The 23,215-nt window shown below is 30.1% G+C and overlaps 1 pseudogene; it reads left to right on the top strand.

The window, feature by feature from the left end:
* The first annotated feature begins 11,116 nt into the window (after positions 1–11,116).
* LOC114317516 (protein FAR-RED IMPAIRED RESPONSE 1 pseudogene) lies at positions 11,117–11,926 on the top strand (annotated as a pseudogene).
* Positions 11,927–23,215: the final 11,289 nt, after the last annotated feature.

The raw sequence follows: 23,215 nt of genomic DNA, 5'->3' as shown, positions 1-23,215 counted from the left end.
TTTATCACTGATTTATCATTGGTCTAAACAAATTTATCACTGATTTATCACTAGTTTAAACAAATTCATTGGTTTAAACAGATTTATCATTGGGATCTTTCCTAGTATACACAGAGAGAGAGAGAGAGAAAGAGAGAGAAGACCCGGTGATAAAATACCTAGATTTGCATTGAAAATACCTAGATCTGAAGTCATCGACGAAATTCGTCATGAAAGACAATAGATTGGTAATGGAGAATTGTGACAACAGCGGTGATGTCGATGGCAATCAATGAAGGAGGATGACAGTGGCATGGGGTGAGCGATGATGGCACCGAGGGAGTTGGACAAGGACGGTGGTTGATACAAGCACCATTGACAATAACAAAAAAGGACTCAATGGTGTCAATAGGTGTAATGAGGGTAATATAGACCGCTAAGGACTTAATGGTGTGTTTAAGAGGTCAACAAATAATTAATTTTATTTAATGGGACTGGCAAGTAGATATTCCTATAAAATATAAGTACAATAATGTAATCGAAATTGTATCTTTTATCATTCCAGTCGTGATTATTTTATGTAGTTGATTCTTCGGTTGTGTTTGTATCTGCAGTCTTGTAACATTTTGGTTACTCGAAAATTTTAAGCTCACAGGTTACCATAGTCACTCTCTCTGTCCCTAAAGCTTGACCCAAGTAACTTGTTGATTTACGAACATGAACCAACGGATCTATCAACACGGCCCGAGAGTGACCCACATGATCATGTCCATTCAAATTCACCCAAGTAACTTGTGGTGGGTTTACTGAGCAAGGATCCTCCCCTTCATCTCTCTCCTTCATTCCCTCTTTGCAGGGGCCTTCGGGTCCACTTTGAGAATCAATTTTGATAATCCGAACCGTTCATATTTTAATATTTATTCAGTATATCATATATGTAAAAAATCAATTTGATCGAATATTAGAAAGTATGCGTTCAGAAAACTGGGACTACAAACTATTTTTTAATAAACAGTTTTCCGAACACATACTTTCTAATATCTGATCAACTTGATTTTTTACATGTATGATATAATGAATAAATCTTAAAATATAAACGGTTCGGATTATCAAAATTGGGCCTCAAAGTGGGCCCGAAGGCCCTGTAAGAAGGAAATGAATGAGAGAGATGAAGGGGAGGATCCCAATTCGGGTTTACTATGATGACCTAACAAACTTTTGACGTGAGTTGACTTGTTACAAAAATCACTTTTTATACCCTCGGGAGAAGCTCATAATCAATTAAAATACCATAAGACCATCTCCAACGGTTCACCAAAACTGATATCAAATTCAAATTTTGATGAAAAAGCTACTGTTCACTGCTCCAACGGTTGCACCAAATGAATATCAGATTGAGATTTCATCAAAACATTCATCAAACTGACGACGAAATACTGATTTCACCAAAACAATGTTGGTGACCGTTGGAGGGAGACCAACCGGTCAACCAGCGGGTTGCCCGGCCGGTTGACCAACCGGTCGACCACCAAAGGTTCAAACAGTTCCAAGAAAAGGTTCAAACAATAAAAACTAAAAATAAAAAAAAAATTAATTTTTGCCTTACCGGTTGACCAGCCGGTCGACCACTAAAAGGTTCAAAAAGTTCAAAAAAAAAAAAAAAATTTCGCTTAACCGGTCGACCAACTGGTTGTCCCGGCGCAAATTTGATGAAAGTTCACCGTTGGAGCGAGTGATATCAAATTTGGTAAAATGGGTCATTTTTTACTCAGATTCGATAAAAAAAGAAATGCACCGTTGGAGATGCTCTAATACGCACCGGTTAGCTCTAATACTATTTAGATCTTATTTGGAAGATGGTTAGGTTAAAATAATTTATTAAAATATTAAATAAACTAAAATAACTAATGGATAATGTGAAGATATCTAATTTTTTATTAAATAAATAATCAAATGTCTCACATGCGTGTGAGGTTCGCAATTTTGTAGATCTCACAGCTATGTGAGACATTCAGTCATTTATTTCGTAGAAAATTTGGGGCCTATAGCATTTTCATAATTAATAAGACAAAATATCACATTCAACTCATAATTATTTCACAGTCTTTCTCACAATCATCAAATAAATTATAATAAAAAGTTAAAAAAAAAAAACAACTAACTTCTTAAACACAACTATTTAACCAGACTAAAATAGTCAAAAAATCAAATAACTAACTAAAATAGGCAACTTCCTAAACAATAAATTTTTAGAAGGGTTAAAGCAAAATTTTTAATAAAAAATAAATTTATCAAATAAATCAAGAAATTAGCCCAAAAACAAAAAGCTTTTTTGAGTCAATAATGACTTTTTAACGACAATCTAACGATAAATTTAAAAATATTCTAACAATACAATACTCTAAAACTATTCTCAAACATTATCAAATCCATCGAAAGCCAAACAAAAAAGATAGGTATCGTCGGTTGGCCTCGTTTGAGGAGTAAATATTTAAGTTAAAAAATTAATATAAATTATCATATCACACTCTTTACTGCCTTACATATCTTTTCGTAAAAAATCAAAAATTATTTAAAGAACCCCCAAAGACTCTTCAAATGTAGCTAACCTTAAAATTTTTTGTTAAAATAACTATTGTATATAGCTAGCTTATTGGAGTAATTAAAATATAATAATACTAACTATAATAGCTAACACGCCTCGTTTAAAGAGTCATTTGAAGATGCTCTATAACAACAATTTATTTGATAGTTAAAGTTCTTAGAATTTCAGACTCTAAGAGAAAAAGAAAATATTCTATTTTAAAAGATAATAATAACATTGCAACACCTCCTTTTTTCTTTTTTTTTTTTCTAAACTCTTTATCTTCTTTGAGGTTTTGTTAACGTTTCTCTCTCCCTCTCTCTCTCTCTCTTCGACATGCTTGGGATTCGAAAGTTTGCTAATGGCTCTGTCCATTATTGCCACCACTATTTCCATTAGCATGATCAATTACAGTATTTGTCTATTACTGCTATTGTTACCATCCACTGCCATCACCATTGGCTATCGTCATCATTGATCATAGCCTGTTGAACCAAAAACAAAGGAGGATTTATGAATAAGTGCCCTTCTTAGATTTACTTAATCTTAATATACTTAAAAGTTAATTATTTTTACAAAAATCTTTAAAAAAAAGTCATTGAATACAACAAAATACGAAAATGTATTGAATTTTCATATTTTTTTTAATATGTTTTATAGTTGATGATTTTTTTTAAGTTCTCTTTCACAAATATTATAATTTTTTAAGCTTATTTATATTAGGTGTATCTAAAAAATAAAAAAATTGTGTAAAATATTTAAAAATTCACTAAAACAAACACGAAAACAAAAAAAATAATTTTTTGAAAAATGGATTTAATTTTCTAGAACCAAACGTAGTGAATCAATTTTGTATAAAATTTTAATTTTGAAATTAAAAAGGATAAATTAGGAAGACATCTCTCCATAAGTTTGTGTAAGAGCAACTTTAACCATACTTTTTATTTTTTTCTAACTAAAATATAGAAAAGGTTAAATAAACTAACTATTTAGAAGTTGGGGAAGGGGTGTTACTTTCTGATTATTAGTTTTAGCTTATTTTGATTTCTAAAAGGTGATTATAGTTTATTTTAATTTGCGAGTCTGTATAAACTACAGTGGGTGCAAATATGGGTTTGCAGTTATACATTTAAATTTCGGTAAATTACCTCATTAATCCCTCTAGCTTGAGTAGAATTTTACTTTGGTCATCGCTGTTTTAATTTGAATAATTTGGTTTGTACACTTTCAATTTTGTTGCAACAATATGGTCCCTCCGTCACGTGTTGTTAATATTTTAAATAGAAAAAAATCAAGTGCAAAACTAGAGAAACCAAAGTGAAATTCAAAACAATACAAAGACCGCCAGTGCAATTTGTTTTGAATTTCACTTCGGTCCCTCTAGTTTTACACATGGTTTTTTTTTCATTTTAAATTTTAACGGTAAGTGATGGAGGGACCTCTTTGCAACAAAATTAGAAGTGGAGGAATCAAATTGTTCAAATTGAAACGATAGGGACTAATTATCGCCACTGTTTGCCACCACCACCATACATCAACTATTATTTTATTCATGTCTCCATCAAGTTTATTTGTGACAACAAATTTCCTTGCACAATCTCGTTTGATTTGTGTATATTTATCTCTTATTCTTTTCTTTTTTTCCCCTCATTCTTCTTTCTCTCTGTTATCTTTCTTCCATTTTTCTCAATATTGAACAATAAAAATTTGCTCTCTAAGAGAAGTTTAACTAAGATATGAAGTGAAAATATACTTAAAATTCATCATTTTAGAACACTCAATTTAAATTTTTTTATATATATAATTGAAATTATGGACTTAATTTTTGTAATTGATTCTCAAATTTATAATTTTAAAATTTTTAATAAAAATTTCTTTGAGTTTGGATAGTAAAGAAATTTTCACTGTGAAAAATTTACTAGTAAAATTTTATTGTGTTTTCATTGAGTGTCCCCAGTGAAATTTCATGATTTTTTTTTTTTTAAATTTACTTTGTTCATGAATCTTATATGATAAATTCTGATAAGATGATTATAAAAATACAAATTTGGCAAAAAAATAGAAGTACAAATAAAAAGTTAGTAATTTTTAAAGTTTTCAAATCACCTAAAAAGTGAAAAGCATTTAGAGGTATTTTCGTCCATGGCATTTTTGGAGAACCTAGATTAGTATTGAAAAGTTCATTATCCTTATTCTTCTACAAATTTAGAATGAGGGAGCTGAAAAAAAAATCCCCAATTTTAGAACTACTGTTTGAATTTTTTTTTGAAAAAATAAAAATTAGTTTGATGAAAGTAAATAATAAAAATATATTTTAAAAATTTTAAATATTATTTATGTTGTCCACAAAATATGAAATTATATAAAAATGATTAGTACTTTTAGCAAATATTACTTTGACTCTCTCATGTATAAACTTGTACATATTAGCACTTCATCTATGAAAATCATACAAATACACTCTCTTTGAATATGGTCTAAAAATTGTGAAAATAATACATTTTTATAGTTGAAGAGTCAAAATATAGGAATTCATCTTGGTTATGATAAAAAAAGCTCTTTTTACTTATAATGTGATGTTTGGTTAAAGTTGTTTTTTTTTTTTTAAATTTATTTACCATGCTTGGTTGTGTTTTTTCAAAAACACTTTTCGGAAAATTCTACTTTCTTATTTTTTGTATTTTTTTATTTTTACTGAATTTTTTTAATATTTTAAGCAAATTTTTTACTTTTTGACATACTTAACATAAATATACCTAAAAAGTAAAAAAATTGTGAAAAAAACCTTTTAAAAATTCACTAAATACCAAAAATACAAAAAAAAATACGAGAATTTAGTACATTTTTTATATTTTTATGTATTTATAAATTTTTAAAATATTTTTTCACAAATTTTTTACTTTTTAGATACATCTAAGTAAAGTGCATCTAAAAAAGTAAAAAAAAAAAATTAAAATTTTAAAAATATTCACTAAAAACAAAAAAATACGAAAACCAAAAAACTGAGTTTTTAAAAAATTTAATTCAAAAAACTCAAACCAAACATACTGATTATGACTCCAAAAAATTGAATTATGACATTTATGATATTCAAACACACAAATATCATAACTCATTGTCTATCATAACATTACCCTTACAATTAATCCAAAGAGATTAGCTTGTCTCTCATCCACTTGATGGGGCTGAACCATACTCTTCGGGCATTACAGGTCATACTTTGATAATTCAAATCGTTCATTTTTTAAATAATAATGTGTAAATCATTTATGAAAAAAATCAAATCGATCTGATAGCCAAAATATTTGTCATTCATTTTTTGTTTCAAATAATATTTATCATTAATTTTTTTTACAAATAAACATCATGATCAAATTAACTTAACTTTTTCATAAATAAGCTTTATTTGAGATGTGTTAAGAGCATCGCTAACGGTTCATTACTTTTTTTTACCAAATTTGAGTAAAAAAATAACTGATTTTCTTAATTTGATATGACTTGCTTCAACGGTGCATCAAAAGGGAAGGGTCATCCGGTGGGTCGATCGGTAATGCAAGATTTTTTTTTTTTTTTAAACCTGTTTAAACCTTTTTGGCACTGTTTGAACCTACTTATTTGAAAGGGAACCGGTCAACCGGTGGGTCAACCGGCCGGACATCCGGTTGATTGACCAGTTGGCCCACTCCAACGTTATAGCACAGTGAAATATTGAAATCGCGAGCTTGTTCTCAGTTTGATGAAAGTTTTGTTCTGTTCTCATTTTAATATCAATTTGTTGAAATCATTAGAGACACAAACAGTGACTTTTTCATCAAATTTCAAATCTGATGCTGGGTTTGATGCACCGTTAGAGATGGCCTAAAATAACACATCTTTTTATTTATTTTTATTTTATTTAGATCATATTAATTTTTATTTTAGTTATATCACCTCTTTATCATATTTTATATATTTTTATAAAAAATTTAAAAAATATATTTATTGGGGCATGCTATATAAACTTGCTTTTTATTTTTTTATATTTTTTAATTTATATTATCTCTCTACTTTTATACACATCATTTCATAAAAAATTTTAAAAAATATATATTTATTGATTATCTCCAATAATTCTTTAAATTATTTCAACAACCTTTTAGTAACTTTTAAAAAAAATTCAAATAATGAAGTCAGAACCTGTCTCGATCAAAAAAAAAAAGAAGTCAGACCCTGTCCACTACCTGCTGCCAAATCCAAAACCAAACCGAGTCCCGATCCCAACATGGGGCAGAGGATGTAAACCATCAATCAGTGGAAAATTTTTTAAAATTATAAAGGCATTAAAAATTGATAGTCATTTACCATTTTACCCTTGACTCTCAAATCTCTCTCATCTCGCATCACACACTCACTCGCACGTCACTTTCCGCCTATATAAGGAAAAATGAATATTTAATCTACAAACTTTATAAGAATTTTAATATTTTAATCTTAATTAAAAAAAATTTTAATTTTTTGATTTAAAAGATTAAGTAACCTTAGCATTTATGATTTTTTTTTTAATTCACAAATCTTTTTGACTTCTCTCATAGTTATTGCAACGTCTTTTTTTAATTTCTCCCATATACTACAATTAGTAATAAGATTATTAAATTATTTTTATAAAAAAATCTAAAAAAAATAATTTGTATATTAAAAAATATCAAAAATAAATATAAATATCTATATTTATATTTATATATTATATAAGAAAAAAGAGATTTTTAATGAGAAGTCTCCTAAGAGTTTCAAATTCTAACTCTAAAATTATTGAACTTTCAATTTATAAAATAGATTAAAAAAAAACTATTGACTGATTTAGTTATTTAATTATTTAGAAATAATAATGGAAAGATAACAAAAATATTTCATTATCTCTCCATCATAATCTCTTTCACCAATTTTATTTTTAAAAAAAATTAACTTGCAATCCTTTTCTCTCCTCCAAAAAATCATATAATATTTTTCATGAAAGTTGTGGGTATCTGTCTATATCTTATATATATTATATTATAACATAACAAAAAAAAAATTAAAAATCAAATATACAAACAGATAAAATTAATAAATTAGATTTTTATTTATTCAGTTAAAATTTTTCTTTTACATCTCAATATCCAATTTTAAAATTTTAAAATCTTTAAAGTTTATCTAAACAAATCTAATTTGAAATATCTCCCACCATCATACTTTAAATCAACAAAACTCACATGTCTATTACATATTTAACTCGCATCATAACTTACCTAAATAATAATAATTAAAAATAAATAGAAACCACAGATTAGAAAAATAAAAAAAATAAATAAAAACCCACAATTACATCTAAAATAAATTGAAAAAAAAATCGAAACTACACAAAAATAAAGAAGATAAGAATTTAGATATGGATCTCAAAAAGATATAACAATATCTAAATTTGAATTATGATTTAATAATATAATTATCTATTTTTTGATGTATATCTATCAAAATTTTAAATTACTTAATATGACAAATTAATTAATTTTCTAAGATTATTGATTTTCCAATTTATAAAATAGATTTAATAAAAAACTATTTCATGATTTATTTATTTAATTATTTTAGAAATAATAATTATCCTTTAATTTATGAATTTCAAATGGAAAGATATTAAAAATATTTCATGATCTCTCCATCCTAATCTCTCTCACCGATTTTCCAAAAAAATATTAAAACTTGCGTGCCTTCTCTCTTACCCAAAAAATCAGATAATATTTTTATGAAAGTTGTGAATATCTAGCTATATCTTATATATTATATTATAACATACCCACAAAAAAAAACTAAAAATCATATATACAAACAGATAAAATTAATAAATTTGATTTTTATTTATTCAGTCAAAATTTTTCTTTTGCATCTCAATATCCAATTTTAAATTTTAAAAATCTTTAAAGTTTATCTAAATAAATCTAATTTGAAAATATCTCCCACCATTATACTTTAAATCAACAAAACTCATATGTCTATTACATATCTAACTCGCATCATAATTTACCTAAATAATAATAATTAAAAACAAATAGAAACCATAGATAAATTAAATTGGAAAAAAAAAATAGAAACCCACAACTCCATCTTAAATAAATTGACAAAAAAAAAAAAAAAACAAAAAACAACAAACCCAATACAAACCACACAAAAATATGGGATTAATAATAGAAACATCATATTAATTATTGTCAAATATCACTTCACTTCACATTTAATAATAAAATTATATACTTGTCTTAATTATAACTTTTCAATTTGTCTATTTTCATAACAAGAAAAGGTATGTCATAACTCATTTAATCTCATTTAATAAATTTAACTTTTTTTCAATACAAATTATCAAAATTGCACTACTTAGACTTATATATATATATATATATTTTTTTTAAACTAATAATTTAAAAAGTTATAAACATAAGAGTTAACTTATAAATTTTATGTATACCACAAGACAAAATATTAAAATTATTTCAAGATAATTATAATAATTTTTTTTTTAATTTATAAAATCTCGTACATAGCACGGGTTACCACTAATTTTTTAATTAAAAACAAAACAAATTTTATTTTATTCTATTTTAATAAAATACATATAATTTTTAATATATAAATTCGTTTTTTTATAAAATTAATATTATTCAAAAAATATCAATGACATATTTAAAATATGATTAATATTTAACAAATTTAATAAAAAATTTAAATTAATAATTCAAAAAATATATACAAAACTTATATAATTAAAATAATTTGTATGATTTAAAATTAACGTAAATAATAATTATTTAGAATTATTTTTTGTATAGAAAAATATTATATTTATTTACTAAGAAAACATACAGACTAATAATTAAACAGTCCCGCTACGGACCACTAGAAGACGAGCTCTAAAACGAGCTCTAACCAGGTGGCATGTGAGGCATGAAACTGAAGGCCATTGGCATATTGAGTGCGTGTGTTTCACGCACTGTAAAAAAAAAAAAAAAAAAGAATTAAATCCCGCGCAAATGTTGATCCATCGAGCTCATGTATATAGAAGAAAAAAAAAAATTTCCTGCACATTTGATCTGAGCTTGTCTTCCACCGTTTCGTCGCCTCCACCGTCCGGCGTCAACCCTCTTCTCCGTCGTCCCTCTTCTCCACCGTTTGGCGTTTGCTGTCTCGTTCGGCATTTGTAGATCTGTCCTCCGCCATTCGTCTCCTCCACCGTCCGACGTCTTCTCCCTCCTCCACCGTCTGACGTCTTTGTCGGAGTTGGAATTCCATCTGGTCAGTTCTATCTCCTGTTTATAAATATGGAAAAAAAAAAAAACAGCTTTGGTCCAAACATAGCAAGATAGGTTTGGTCCAAACAGAGTTGGACATAGCAAGATAGATATGAAAAAAAAAAAAAAAAACAGAGTTCAGAAATCCCCTGTTTATAAGTTAGATGTTTATAAGTTCAAGATAGATGTTTAAAAAACAATTCAAGAACGATGTTTATAACCATGTTTAAAAAACAGGTTTGAACTCAGTCAGATGTTATAACAGTTAAAAAAACAGTTGAAGATAGATGTTTATAAGTTTATGAAACATTTGAGTTAATGAAACCAATGGTGGTTCCTTGAAGACAACTCAATCCTGTTTGCTTCCATTTGACACTGATTTACTTGATTAACTATTAGACCCACCACTTGATTAACTATTAGGTACCATTCACACCACTGAATACATACACCACCACCAATCAGTAGAAGCAAACTACCACCATGGCATTTCCATTTGGTCAGATAGATATGAAAAAAAAAAAAAAAAAACACAACACAACACAACACAACAATTTAGTTTTGGTTTAATTTGTTATACTTCAGGTCCAAACATAAATCTGTTAATCAGTTTTGGTCCAAACATTGGTTTATACTTCAGGTCTATTATTCAACTATTATTAATTTTGGTTTATACTTTAGTTTTGGTCCAAACATTGGTTTATACTTGAAGTCCATAATTCAGCTGTTATACTTCAATTTTGGTTTATACTTCAAGTCCATTATTGAAAGTTTAATCTGTTATTAAAACACAATAATCTGTTATTAATTTTTGAAAATAATCTGTTATTAATTCTTGAATTTAATTTTTGAATGAGCAGAAATGGAGATTGATTCAAATACTGTTGAGAATCCTTTATTAAATGAGAGTGAAGAAGTTGAGGAACCTAAGAGGGGTATGTGTTTCACCTCAAAGCAAGAAGCGTATACATTTTATGCCAAATATGCTAAACATGTTGGGTTTTCTATAGCTTGTAAAACACAAGTTATCAGCGATGATGGGGAATTAAAATACTTTGGGATTGAATGTTCTCGATCGGGGAAGAGAATTAAAAAATCAGAAGTAAACCCTTTAAAGCCATCTCTGTCCACAAAAATTGATTGCAAAGCAAGGGTATGAGCAAGCCTACAAAAGGATGGGAGATTTATGTTAACCACAGTTAACCTTGAACATAATCATGACTTGATCCCCACCGACTCACGCCATTTTGCAATGAATAAGAAAATCCTTAGTCCTGTGAAGAGAAGATTAGAAATTAATGATCAAGCAGGGATTGGGGTGTCTAGGAATTATAACTCAATGGTTGTTGAAGCTGGGGGTTATGAGTCTTTAACATTTGATGAGCGAGATGCAAGGAATTACATTGAGAGAGCTGGAAAATTGAGGCTTGGAGAAGGAGATTCCGATGCACTTCAAAAGTATTTTTTGAGAATGCACGCACAAAATTCGAGTTTCTATTATATGATTGATGTTGATATTGACTTTCGCATAAGAAACTTGTTTTGGGCGGATGCAATGAGTCGGGCGGCTTGTGAAGAATTTGGAGATGTTGTTTCATTTGACACAACTTACCTCATTAATAAATATGATATGCCATTTGCTCCGTTTGTAGGAGTTAACCACCATGGACAGTTGATTTTGCTTGGTTGTGGTCTATTATCTAGTGAAGACACTGATATATTTGTTTGGCTATTCAAATCATGGTTAAATTGCATGTCAGATCATCCTCCAAAAGCTATAATAACGGATCAGTGCAAAGCTATGCAAAAGGCTATAGAAATAGTCTTCCCCAATACTCGACATCGATGGTGTTTATGGCATATCATGAAGAAGATTCCAGAGAAGTTGAAAGGGTATTCCCAATATGAATCCATGAAGATGGATTTGCAAAATGCAGTCTATGACACTTTCACAAAAGATGAATTTGAGATGAAATGGAAAGAGATGATTGCAAAATTCAATCTTTATGAGAATCAGTGGTTGCTGAATAAAACAAACACTTGGCTCATGCTTGCTGAATAAATTTGGGTGGAACTGGATTTATAATCCATGAGATTCATCAATTTGGTGTTTAGTTTATTATAGGAAGTACTTACTTGATTGTAACCATTAATCCCATATGCTTGCAAATCTAAAAAAATCTCATATGCATGGGATAAATAATTTGAGAATATTGAGAATTGTTGAAATTATCTAAACACTTAATCAAATGACAATAAATGTTTATATTAGGTGAGGTTCAACTGTCCAATGCGGAAAGAAAAATAGCATGCAGCTGATATGTTCCCAAATGGGAACTCAGAAAATGGAGAACTTAAGTGCATTCAAAGCTATGGCCTTGGTACATATACACACACACATCTTACTCAAGTAAAGAAGGTACAGTCTATACAGAAGTAAGAGCTTCTTTAAAATATGTGGAACAGAATCCAACCAAGTCCAAAAAAAGACTTGAAGAGGATAGCAGCATTGTTGTCTTGCATCATTCATGACAAATAGTCTTTATTCCTCAATTCAATAGGCCTGGATAGGCACTATGCAAGTCTTCTACAATTGGCCCAACTAAGCTGTGTCTAGCTTTAGTAACTGTTCTAATTATGGCATTCTAAATATTAACTAGTAGAAAATAGCAAAACCAATCATCGAACCAAGCCAACTTGGTTCTCTCTATAATCTCTCCTCTTTGTCTCCTTCACTTTCACTCTTCCTCAGCTACTACACATAATGAATAGTCAGTGATCTTGCATTTCCAGCAATCACAAATCACAAATATAATATAATTTTGTAGTTATTGTTTATTGAATTATATATGTTTGGCTAAGCATGATTAGAAATTTACAACTACACAGATGCTCTATAGAATCTTGTTTTCTTTGGGACATTTGACTTGTTTGTTATAATTTTCATCATAATCATATTCCTTCATTTTGTAAGGAATCAAAGACTTTAGAAACTTATTAAAATGGTTACCTAAACATAGGTATGTGTTCAAGATTTTTTTTTTTAACAGTTTGGCAAATGGGTTTTCTTTATTTTCTTTGTTTTTTAGAACAAAAATCAGTTTTCAATAACAATACCCAAGTTGACGGTGTTTGGCAGACTTTTAAAAACAATTTTTTCATCTCGGAGTTGCGAATTAACAACAAAAATGCACACTTAGTTTAGTCACCATAGAATGATAGATTGGGTATGGATCTACCTTTGACATTATTGCACCAAGTCCCTTTGATTCTAACCCACTACTTCAAGATTGGTAAACAAGAGTTTGGCTCATTCTAAGAACTGTTTACAAAATTGAATTTAAAAATAACAAGTACGAAAGACGACAATGTAAAAGTAAAATTAAGGAGTGTGGTTTTTGTTGGAAATTTGAACTCCTGAACATAGGTGGAAGAAAACACAAACCAAGAGTAAAAAAATTGGAGAAATTATGTGGTTTGTCAATATCTTGCAAGATCACTGACTAGTCAATATTTGTGATTTGTGATTACAGTCTCTCCAATAAACTAAATTGCCCAAAGATTTCAATACAACACATAATGACTCTAACACATCAATCCAAAAAATGAGGTAACCCATTACAAACAAACTTTGGACTGTTCTTTTTCCTCTAAACAAATTGACTTCAATTGAAATGTGTTGTGAATTTTTTTTTTCAATTAAAGTTGAAATGTGTTGAAATGTTTCTTTTCCTCCACACAAATTTTTTGAATTTGACAAACCTTAGGGTCACTGTTCTCTCAATAAGTTGCACAGAAAAAAAAAATTAAAGTTGAAAATCAGGGGCGTATGTTGAAAGAACTCGTTTACCAATCTTGAAAAAATTAGGGCGTATGTTGGAAAAAAAATTAAAGTTGAAAATCAGGGTCACTGTTCTTTTTCATTGAAGCATTCAAGAAAAATTAAAATTAAAGTTAAAATTATTTTTTTTTCTGTACAAAATCACTCCAAAACCAGTCCAAAATCTGTCCAAAATCAAAATCAAATTCGTCCTAAACAGATGAAATCAAAGTGAATGACACAAATCAGGGCATATAGATATAGATATATACATAGATATAAATCAGGCCATGAAATCAAAGTCAAAAATCTCAACAAATCAGGGCGTATAGATATAGATATATAAATATATATATATATATATAGAGAGAGAGAGAGAGAGAGCTGACCTGTGCAGACAGATCTGTGAAGACGGAGAGAGACTCGGTCGTCGTCGGTCGTCTTCAGAAGCTGCGCTTGTCGTTCTCGTGAGAAGCTGCGCTCGTCGGGGTTGTAGAAGCTGCATTCGTCGGGAGCTCGTCAACAAAGAGGCACAGCAGAAAAGAGAAGAGAATGAAGAATAGAGAGAGAGAGAGAGAGAGTCTTCAAATGTTTTGTGCAAATAAATTTGAAATTTGAAATGAATAAGAAAGAGGGAGAAACGGGCGAGTTTACCTCAGCTTTCCACGTTGGCAGCCACGTCATTAGTGCCGATTTAGTGATCACGTTTTAGAGGTCGGAAGCATTTTCGATAATCAAATTATTAACTCAAAAATGTACAAAATAACAACTACAACGGCGGCAATAATAATAATAACAATAATAATACTATTCAAAGCATATAAATGTTAGGAAAATTTACCTATAAATCTCATCTTGAAAAATGGTGATCCATTTATTCCTAAGAATTTTTTTATAGACCAATTAGTCTCATTGATTTTGGAAATGTTGATTTAATATATTATTTAAAAATTAGATTTAAGGTTATATTCTTATTTCTATTATGTTCGTTATCTTTTTTTCTTGTGTGCTAGAAAGGTAAGATACGCAATATATGGGAATCAAATTTGGAATGAATTTTTATATAATTTTTTTTATTTGAAAAGCATTTCAAAAGAAATATAAAAATGACTTGAAATATGAGATTTTTCAAACATTCTAAAAGAATGTAGGATTTTTCAAACATTTCAAAAGAAGTACACAAACTACTTGATAAGTTTTGGTCAAATGTATAATTTCAAACTGTAATACTCTAACGTAACACTCCAATATAACACTCAAAAAAAAATCTTAATGTAATACTTCAATGTACCACAAAAAAAAAACTCTTACTGTACTTTTCTCAAACATAACACTCTAATATAACACTCTAAAAACATTTCTTAATGTAACACTCTAATGTAACACGTAAAAAAAATTCTTATTATAACACTCTAATGTAACACACAAAAAAACTTGTTAGGGTATTTTTTTCCAAATGTAACACTCTAATATAACACTCCAAAAAAATTCCTTAATGTAATACTCTAATGTAACACATAAAAAAACTTCTTAGTGTATTTTTTTTCAAATGTAACACTCTAATATAATAATATAAAAAAACTCTTTAGTGTAATACTCTAATGTAACAGATACAAAAAAATTCTTAGTGTATTTTTTCTAAATGTAACACTCTAATATAATAATTTAAAAAAGCTCCTTAGTGTAACACTATAATATAACACACAAAAACTCCTTAATATAATATTCTAATGTAATACACAAAAAAATTTCTTAGTGTACTTTTTCAAAATGTAATACTTCAATAAAGCATTCCAAAAAAATTTCTTAGTGTAATATTTTAATGTAACACACAAAAAAAACTCTTTAGTGTACTTTTTTTAAAAGTAACGCTCCGATGTAGCACACAAAAAAAAATTCTTAGTGTACTTTTTATAAACATAACACTCCAAAGTAACGCTGAAAAAAAAGAATGTGAGATTCTTCAAACCATTCCAAAAGGAATACAAATATTCCGTAATAAGTTTTGGGTAAATATATAATTCCAAACTGTGAGTGCTACGTTTGAAAAAAATACATGTGTTACATTAGAATGCTACGTTTGGGATTACGGGGTACTTTGGCAACCAAATAAAAAGGTAGCTTTTAGCTTTTTATCTATTTTTTGTCACATCACCTCTCACATTTTTTATCTACAAAAAGACAAAATAGACTAAAAAAATTAAAAAAATTAATTTTTTACCAACTTTCAAAAACACCACTATTTTGATTGAAGTGTTGCGTTTTATAAAAGTACACTAAGAAATTTTTTTTATGTGTTACATTGGAGCGTTACGTTTAGAAAAAGTACACCAAATAGTTTTTTTTTTTTTTAGTGTTACATTGTTACATTTAGGAAAAGTACACTAATGAGTTTTTTAGTGTGTTACATTGAAGTATTACGTTATTAGAGTGTTAGATTAGTCTTCGTTTGGGAAGAGCTAAAATAGTCTAACTTTTTGATTATTTTAGCCTGACTTTTTTAGCCTCGTTTGGTTTTTATTTTTGACTTTTTTGACTTTTGTGAGAGAAAAAGTATAATGATTATGGTTTGAATGTGACATTTTATCTTATTGACTTATGTAGCTAATTTTGTCTTTTGTTTTTTTTTTTTGGCCAAAAAGCTAAAACCAAACATAGCTTTAGAGTGTTAGATTTTTGTTTGTAATGTGGAATTTGTTCTAAAATGATGGAAAATCCAAAACTTTTGTATTGCAAATTCTCCAAATGTGTAATTTTACATATTGAGAAATCCATTTTTATTTCTAAAAAGTTAAATCCAAACATGTAAGTGACTACCATTTTATGTAATTTTCACTTTAATAGGACCTTTGGGTTCATAAAAAAAAAAAAGACTAAACAGGTTACAAAATCACATTTTGAGATTTATCGGTATTTCACTCTAAATGTTAACTTAGATTTTATAAATAAAAATTAATAATAAATTATATAAATAATAATAATAATTTGTTTTGATAAATATGTATAACTTTTAAACTATAAATAATTTTTTTATAAAATTAATATTGTTAAAAATATATAACATAAAAATTTAAAATAATTTAAAAATTACATTGTTTTTAATTATTTAAATGATTAAAATGAAATGTTTAATTAAAATTGATGCGAACAAAAGTTGAGCTCATTTGGAAATTGATAATTTTAATTGAGTTTTTAATTTTTTACAAAACACATGCAAACAATCAAAGAGAGGTGAAAGCACTATTTGGTTAAATTTACCTACAATGATGTGACAAAATGATAAGCCCTACACAATTGAGTATAATTTTTCAATTTTTAAGACTTTAAACGCTAATGATCACTATTTGGCTACGTCTTCAAAACTATTATTTTTTAAACTATAAATAAGTTTGATGAAAACAAAAGATATTTTTTAAACAGAAATGATGGAGACTCCCTTTCTCCTTGACCTCCACAACCCCCACAAATACACGATAGGAGAAAAAAAATAAATAAAAAGTTGGCCAATCCCTATACACTAGGATGGTGGGGTTAAGGAAAAAGAGGGTCTCAACCTTCTTTTTTTTAAAAAAAAATCTTAAAATTACATTTTTTAATTTAAAAATAACTTTTTTAATTTTAAATTATCAAAAGTAATTTTTTGTATCAACTTTAGCCACACGTCACATTTTAATTATTTAAATATTTCAAAATAATGCAAAAAAAAATTTTAAGTTGTTATTTTATATCATTTATTAAATATTCTTTATATTATTGTTGTTTTAAAAGTATGTCCATATCATCTCAATGTTATTAATTTTTACAAAGGATCAGATTTATATTTTAAAATTCATACATAGTTTATAAAAATAAAAATAAAAAAGTCACTAAAACTATCAACAAACAATAAGATTGAAACATAAAAATATTAACTTGAATCATATACTAAAAATAGTTACAAAAATTAGTTTAAAAAAATTCAATTACATATTATATTTTAATTTTATAAATAATTATAAAAATAATAAAAAATAGTTACAAAAAATAATTCACATAATATATTCCAGCTTTAAAAAAGGTGCTCGGGCTAAAAGTTCAAAATTATATATTTTCTTTGGCAAAAGTCCAAACGCTGGAATTGTTTGGATTGTTTTGGGAAGATGGTAAAAAGTGACTTTTTGACTTTAAACTAAGCTTTTAGCTTTTTTAGACAAATAATTTGGGAAGTTAGTAAAAAATGACTTTTTTGACTTTTTTAGTTAATAATTTTTAATGTTGTCATATCATCATGGCATAGTGTAAAATGAACAAAATACCCCCTTCCCATTTGCAATTTACAAAATTTCACCTACTCTCATTGTCTAGCTCCTTAAGTGAATAAAATGGCTTGTGCATCTGGAAAACTTGTACACTGTGACATATACATATCATGGATATGCAACGTTTTTTTCTTTTTTTGTTAAAAAAAATTAAAAAATTAAAAAAATTTCATTTTTATCTTTAAATGTCTTCCATAAAAATAAAAATACAAATTGTATAAAAATTCGTTCAAAATAAAAAAAAAAAACCATTGTCTTATGGTATTCAGCTTCCAGCTTCCCAAATGAGTTTTAGAACAAAAGTAACTCCTCATATATAAATTAAAAATAAAATAAAATTGTATATATAAATCATCATAAAAATAAAAATTCACTAGGCCAAAACAACTCCTCATATGTAACTATATATATTATTCGTAAAGATTGATTACAGCCGTAGCTCATGGCGATTTTGCACCAACACATTTCTAATGGATTTTCTAAATTCGTTCATTTCTATATCATCATCACCCGTTGGGTCAAGCTCATCATCATCACCAACACCCGTTGCGTTGGGCATGCCGTTAAAAATAAAATGTTCCGCATTAGCAACCCTGTTGAATGCTTCATCTTCGTTTGAGTTGTGGCGTATGAAATTATGCAGTGCCATTGAAGCCCCAACCAATGGCACTTGTACTTTCCCGAAATCATACCAAGACATATTATGTAGAAAACCCCAGTGCGCTTTCCACACTCTGAATGTACGTTCAATTGCACTCCTTAACGAGGAGTGCACTGTGTTAAAAACTTCGTTCGCGTTGCGTGCTCGTCTAGTCACACGGAACTGTTCTTGGTGATACCGACATCCCTTAAACGGTGCAAGAAAGCATTTCTGATTCTTGTACCCTGCATCAACAAGGTAATACTTTCCTGCGTGTGTCCAAATAATTTTAATTAGTAACCTTAGTTAATAAACAAACAATAAATCAGCCATGATATTGAACAGTGCCACTTCATTTTACCTTCTGCTGGGTATGGGAATTTTTTTGCCGGATCTTTGGTAACTTCGTTAAACACTCTACTATCATGCATACTACCCTCCCAGCCGCAGGAGATAAAAGTAAAACACAAGTCAAAATTGCAAACTGCAAGGACATTTTGCGTGTGTCGTCCTTTACAACCAAAATATGGCGGTGCCTCACGAGGATTCAAATTTGCCTCCACGTGCGTCCCATCCAACGCCTCAATACAGTCCTGCGTGCTCACATAATGCAAACATGGCAAAAGTGACCAGTAAAATTACATTTAGGACATATACAACTATTTTGACACATGGCAAATTAATGAACGTTCTACACCTCACCCTGAATGGCAAATATTTCGGTTGTGACTCCAAGTATGGATGTCTACTATTTTGAGGCCTCGTCGGTCGGCAGTGGGCTCATGTAAATTCCTTCATTGCTCTAAGAACACGCTTAAAATAACGCCACACCGTCTCCCCTGAGTGTTGGAAGCGATCTTCAATATCCCAACTCGGGAAGCCTCGCAACACGTATATAAATGTAACGACCCCAAAATGCGTATAAGAAGTCATCCTTATTTAATTATGGGATAATGTGTTTTAATTTAATTATATCTATTGAAATTGAAGAACTATTTGTTGAGTTATGACTTTAAAAGTGGAATTGACGACCTTTATGGGTTCAGAAATCGGAATTGAGTACCTAAATATGTTAATGGGAATTTTTAAAGCTATTTGGGAAAAGTAATTGGAAATTTAATTTGTCTGACTCGTCAATGTATGTTTGGGTGGTTAATTTTGTACTGCAAATTGAAGGCCTTAGAGGATTCAGAAACCAGAATAGAGGACATATTTATGATCAATGTAATTTTTAGAGTCATCTGAAAAGTTTAATTGAAATTTGATTTCGTACGATTCATAAGGCCACGTTTGGCTCTCATTTGTGTTAAGCTTGTGTGTGTGATACATTTATATATATAGAGGTATGCCATATGAGTTAGGAACTCATCTTTTTGAAGTCAAAAACAAAATATCTGAAGGAGAGAGAACCGAGAGAAAGAGAGGCCAAAGGAGAGAGGAAGCTTTTCCAAGAGAGAGAGAGAGCTCACCATTGTTGGGAGCTTGAAGATAACTTGAAGAGATTGAAGAGAGAAGAAGGAGATCAACCATGGAAGCTTGGGGAAATTAAAGAGAACTATGAGAAAGGCAAAGAGTGAACTAATGTATGATAATTTATCTTGAATCCTTATGTTTAAAGCATCAATTTCATGAAATCACGATAAGAAGGGAAGATTTGAACCCATTTGAGTTAGGGTTTTATGTATATATTTGATTGAACCTTGATTCCTTAAGAGTTGTTTAATTGAAGAGTTAAATTCTTTATATTTGTTTATCTTGAGGTTGATTATGGGAAGTTGAGCTCCAATCTTGAGGTTTTGCATGGTTAGCCATATATGTGAATGAAGATATATGTAAATATGAAAGAAGTGAGGTTGAACCCCAAACCATGGCTATTTTATGCTTTTGGTGTTCTAATTGGTAATCTTGTTCTTGTGATTGAGAAATTGAGTAGTATTTTGGAGTTATAAATTGGAATGGAAGCTAAGAATGTGAAATTTATCATGTATTAAAGGGTTTTGGGCTTTGAATTACATGAAATTGAAGTTTGGTTTTGAAAATGAGAAGTTCCAAATCAAAGAGTCATTTTCGGACTGAAAATTGCCAAGAGCGTGCGGGTCTTCCCGCACGTGCGGCAGTCTAGTCCCAAAACCAAAGTTGAATCTGCTAAAAAGGCACGTCGTCTTGCACGTGCGGCCCCATTCCCGCAAGTGCAGCCCTGTTTCCCGTATGTGCGGGGACAACTCTGTACAGCCAACTTTGAACAAGCATATCTTTTGCATATGGACTCCGTTTTGAGTGATCCTTGAGCCTAAAATCAAGCCTCGGAAGTCTAGTTTTCAATGGTGGTGGTCTCACTCCCAAATTCTAAGTACATAAATAGTTATGCCCAAATTAGTGATGACTGTTCACTTTCTGTCAACCAGTTTTGTACCATTTCTTCACTTAAACCATTTCCCATCGATTCCTCCTATTTTCTGAGACATGGATTATAACTTATTAAGGAATAATGAGCTTGGTACCACCATGGCTAATTGATTGAATGATCAAAGAGAATAAGTAAAAGATCGATTATAATCTCATATTATGTGTTGTGCACTGTACTTGTAGGTCGAGACGAGGTCATCGTTCTATTACTACCGGGAGCCGATCACTGTGAGTAATAGTACTGGAGTAATACGTTTTTCTTACTGTTAATAGTTAATATTAACGTCCTGTTATCTGCAAGTTAACTTCATTGATTCATGGTGAACAAATGGAACATACGTGCATTGTGAAACAATGATATCTTTGTGTATCTGGAATCATTTTGTTTTGCCAATGATAGGCCTGAGGCCGTTATGATGTGAATTGTTCTGTCCCTATTAATTGTACGGTAGTGATACACGTGCCTTCTGTTAATAGTTATTCTTAATATTCTGTTATACGCAAGACAACTATGTCGACTTGTAATAAACCATGGAGAAATTTATGTGCACCATTGTGTAATGGTATTCTTATGAATCTGGGATTATTCTGTTTTACTAATACTGGGCCAAAGGCCGTTCTGTATTATCTGTGGGCCAGAGGCCAATCTGATAATATCTGGGCCAGAGGCTAATCTGTTAATATCTGGGCCAGAGACCAATCTGTTAATATCTGGGCCAGAGGCCATTCTGTATAATTTGTTAGGCCAGAGGCTGCTCTGTATAATCTGTTAGGCCAGGGGCCGCTCTATATAATCTGTTAGGCCAGAGGCTGTTGTCACGACCCAAACTCGCCCCTATGGGTTTAGCACCGTAACCGGCCAGTAATCCGAGAATTACCGAAGGCCTGCTTAACAGTAGGACAGTAAAACAGAGTATAGGGGCCTGGCGGAAGCCAATACAGTAAATAAACAATATCCAATGAGCTGTGACAGTTTGTATGCAAAAGGTCTTTTCATACACATATACGTGAACCGTACAGAACAGTATGTACATATTTATAATCATTCAGTTCAGGGACCTAATCCCCATTAAACAGTACAGTAACAGTCTATACAGTTTACAAAACAGTTACAGGGACAAACGGGGGAAAACTAAAACACCCCATAGCCTTAGCTTGACAGGCTCGGAACCTCGCAGTGAGGCACAGTGGTTGGCTTGACAAAATTGGAGCTTAACCCCGACGCTTCTAGCCGCGGTCTGGTGCCTGTACACCTACATATATATATGAGCAGTGAGCTAAAGCCTAGTGAATAACGTAATGCGTAAAGAGGTTAAGAATGAATGTCCTTACAGTAATGAAAACAGTTCGTTAATTCAGTATATCAGTTATTCAGTCATATGTGGTACATCCATTAGCATAACAGTACAGTAAATAGTAGGTCTTAAAAGACCGAACAGTAAATGATGGCCATCAATCAGTAAACAGTAGTGGTTCCAACAAGGGAACCGACAGAGATCTCTGTAACAGTAGCAGCAAATAGTAGTTGCTAAGGATGCCACAATACAGTTCAGAATATAGGACATACATTCATTCAATTAACAGTATCAGTTCAGAAAGCAATACAGTTCAATTGTTCAGAAGATAATCATTTTGAACATATCTTTACACAGTTGTTACTCATAGAGTTCTGGGCCATAGTAAAGCTAGAGCGAGTCCCCAGTTGCCAACCCTACACAGTTTACAGATTGAACACACACTAAGCTACACAGTTAGGAAAATAATAACTTAATCCCTAATTTGCCTCGGTATGTTCTACATCTATATCCTCATTAAGATGCCTTAAACAAGGCCTAATAATGCCTAGGATGAGATGAGGATGCAAAGATGCACTTTAAAAGCATTTTCAGAATTTTCAGAAACAGGGGTCACGCTCGAGCGTAGGTTACTCCGCTCGAGCGGACATGCAGACAAAGGTTTCCGCTCGAGTGTATCCTTACCCGCTTGAGCGTTATGCAAAACAGTGCAAAGTACTGGGAGCATGAATTTCACGCTCGAGCACCAGTCACCCCGCTTGAGCGTGAGTTCAAAATCTGGAATTCCCAGATTTGAACCTCAAGCTCAAATTCAACTTTTAAAACATAAATTTCGATCCTCTTGGGCTAGTTTGCTGGAAAACACATCAAAACTCATAGTTTAACATGATTC

This window comes from Camellia sinensis, chromosome 10 (genome assembly GCF_055761805.1).
Source record: "Camellia sinensis isolate YWXY chromosome 10, ASM5576180v1, whole genome shotgun sequence".
In the NCBI taxonomy this organism is placed as follows: domain Eukaryota; kingdom Viridiplantae; phylum Streptophyta; class Magnoliopsida; order Ericales; family Theaceae; genus Camellia; species Camellia sinensis.
Note: the sequence above shows the minus strand (reverse complement) of the source record. Positions and strands in the feature narration are given on the sequence as shown.